Source organism: Bufo gargarizans, chromosome 4, assembly GCF_014858855.1.
Source record: "Bufo gargarizans isolate SCDJY-AF-19 chromosome 4, ASM1485885v1, whole genome shotgun sequence".
In the NCBI taxonomy this organism is placed as follows: domain Eukaryota; kingdom Metazoa; phylum Chordata; class Amphibia; order Anura; family Bufonidae; genus Bufo; species Bufo gargarizans.
The window spans coordinates 382,604,855-382,608,212 of record NC_058083.1 but is presented as its reverse complement, the minus strand read 5'-3'; the positions used below and the strand labels follow the sequence as shown (position 1 = coordinate 382,608,212).

General features: G+C 49.6%; 1 pseudogene; it reads left to right on the top strand.

The window, feature by feature from the left end:
- The first annotated feature begins 416 nt into the window (after positions 1-416).
- LOC122937382 lies at positions 417-540 on the top strand (annotated as a pseudogene).
- The last annotated feature ends 2,818 nt before the right edge of the window (positions 541-3,358 follow it).

The window sequence follows — 3,358 nt, the reverse complement described above, 5'->3', positions numbered from 1 at the left end:
CTGGTTAAGTTCCCTTGCAAAAAAAAGAATGAAAATTCTGTTTGCACTAGGGGTTAATACGATCAGGCTTTCTTTAAATGAAATATTTCAGCAGTTTGAGATAATGGTTATACCCCATTAGTATCAAATTTCATTCATATAAATTTGAGTTGGGACAGAAATGTAACTGCATATGAGAAACATTGCCCAGTTATTTACTAACTTTTCATGATATTTTTGATATTATATTTTCTTGAACCAATGATAAAGTTTTGGGACCGCTACTTATGAAGAAAATAGGATCTGTTCAGCAAACCAAGGCTTCAAACTCTCCATGTCCTAGAAAAGTCAGCAAGATGCAGAGAGAGGGGGAGCTGGATGTTTCTGATGACATAATCTCATAGATATTAGATGATGTGGAAAAGAAGGAAAAGCATATCGCTTCTCGGCCTTTTGGCTAATATCAAGTGTAGTATCTGTTCTTCAGTCCTGTAGAGCTACGCTCCAGGCTGTACTCCAACCATGGTTCGCCAAGGTTGTCAAGCGGAATGGAGAACCACACAGAAACTCTGTGTCATGGAGCATGGGTGGCGGGAATACGCCTATGTGAAGTGATCTTTGAGCTCTGCTGGACCGAAGCCATGAGGACGGGTTGTGTTGAAAGCCCAAAGTGTAAGTGCCCCAGGGGGTGGTGCCCCTGGGGTGCCTGAACTCATGAGGTGTCCAGGCCCACAGCAGTGGCGTACCGCCCATAAAGGCAGACCACGCCACTGCTTTGGGGCCCGCGGCACTGGGGGGCCCGTAGCGCAGATAAGGCCCCGCCCACTCATGACCTGCAGCCGGCTATGCGGCTGCTTTTCTCCCCAGGGCCCAGCCCCAACATCAACTCATCATCGCAATCGCCGCGCTGAGGAGGGGGGTGGGTGTTGAGGACCTAGCCGCGCCTCTGGGAGGCGATTCAGCTAAACATGGAGGCGTTAGTAGTTTTCATATTTAGGCGGGCAAGGCACTTCAGAGGGGCACCATTCCTGGGCACCGTGGAGAAAGAAAAACACCCTCTGGGCTCCAGTCCTTACAGCGTCATTTGCATATCCTAAGAATCGATTTTTAGAAGAAAGGACAAGACTGACATGGAAAAGAAGAACACAGATGGAAAAAAGGTACTTTATTAAACATGGATCCATGAGTACCTGTTTTCCATCTGTCTTGTTCTTTTGATTGTGAGTCTTGTCATTTCTTAAAAAAATCGATTCTTATGATATGTAAATGACGCTGTAAGGAGCCCAGAGGGGCGTTATTCTTTCTCCACTGTGCCCAGGAACGCCCCTCTGAAGTGCCGTGCCCGGCTAAATTTGAAAACGAATAACGCCTCCAAGTTCATCTAAATCGCCTCCCAAATCCGATCCTCCTCTCGCTGGCATCCCAAATCCCGCGCAGGCGCAGTGCCAGCGATTGCCTGCGCTATGATAAAATGACTGACGGCACTGCGCCTGCGCGGGATTTGGGATGCCGGCGAGAGGAGGATCGGGGTGTTTGCCGCAGAGCGCGGCACTGAGGAGGGGGGGTGTTGAGCACTTAGCCGCGCCTCTGGGAGGCGATTTAGATGAACTTGGAGGCGTTATTAGTTTTCAAACTTAGGCGGGCACGGCACTTCAGAGGGGCGTTCCTGGGCACCGTGGAGAAAGAATAACGCCCCTCTGGGCTCCTTACAGCTTCATTTACATATCATAAGAATCGATTTTTTGAAGAAATGACAAGACTCACAATCAAAAGAACAAGACAGATGGAAAACAGGTACTCTGTTAAACATGGATTCATGAAAAGAGCGGATCCGTCTGGTATCTGCACAGACGGATCCGCACCTATAATGCAAACGCTTAGATCCGTTCAGAACGGATCCGTTTGCATTAACATGAACAAAAAAAAAAAAAAAAACATTTTTTTTTTTGTTCATGATAGTGCAAACGGATCCGTTTTGACTTTACATTGAAAGTCAATGGGGGACGGATCCGTTTGAAAATTGAGCCATACTGTGTCAACTTCAAACGGATCCGTCCCCATTGACTTACATTGTAAGTCTGGACGGATCCGTTTGCCTCCGCACGGCCAGGCGGACACCCGAACGCTGCAAGCAGCGTTCAGGTGTCCGCCTGCTGAGTGGAGCGGAGGACAGACGGTGCCAGACTGATGCATTCTGAGCGGATCCGCATCCACTCAGAATGCATTAGGGCTGGACGGATCCGTTTGGTGCCGCTTGTGAGAGCCTTCAAACGGAACTCACAAGCGGAGACCCGAACGCAAGTATGAAAGTAGCCTAACATGGCACCCCAAATAAGGAGACCTGCAGGCTGCAGCAGATATCTCATGTGACAGGTCACCCCCAGGAAACCCCTAACAGTTTCTGTAGGTCATGTATAAATTTATTTAATGGGGGTGTGGCATGGGAGGAGCAAGGTCAGGAAGTGGGAGGGGCCATGGTGGGTAGTGGGCGGGGTTAAGGGGCCCAATTCAGATTTTTGCTATGGGGCCCAGTGATTCCTATGTACGCCTCTGGCCCACAGAGTGATGGCACATTTGCACGGCACTTTTCTTTCTCACAAATTTAGCACACACCTCTATTTGCTCGGCTTCGGCCCTGAAGATACGAGGAATTTTTAGAATTCCGGCCGAATGTCCGGGCCGTAATGGCAAACATTCCACTTATTTATTTTTTATGTCACTGTGTGCACTTTTTCACGTTTGTGTGTCACTAGGATTTTCAAGGGTTGCGGCGGCCTAACGGGTACCCCCTACTTGAGGTCTGGGGGGGGGGGGCTTGTGGCCATATTGGTTCCTCACCCCCCTGCCAAATACCTTGGGCTCTCTCTCCGGGGAGAGCCCAGACCTTGTTAAAGCTCCTGGCTGACGCCTTGGGTGGCAGCCTAGGCGAAAGCCGGGAGCATAGATGGGCGTACCCTTGGCTTCAGCTGAGGGTTGCCATTTGTCCTGGTCCCTTGCAGGAACTTCAGCCCCGGAAGGATTGGGAATGGTTTGTGGGGGGCTCTTCTCTTCGGAGAGGGCCTGTAATAGACCGCGACCTAGTGCACGTTTTTGTGTGGCACGCTGCACGATTTTGTTGCACGAGGTGAGAGCACGACTTTGGGCTTTCAAAAAAAAAAGGAAAAGCAGATGGCAGAAGAAGGGCTCCCACCTGTAGGGCAGGAGAGCACTGGGGTTGGAGAAGTGGGTATGCTAGAGCTGATTAATATTCTGTGTTTACTGTCATATAACATGCAGGAGATTGCAGGGAAGAACAGCAATGATATGTATATTGTCCCCCCACCTAACCAGCCAAACCCCATACCAGCTGTTTAAAGGGGCATTAAAGGTGCCGTATGGC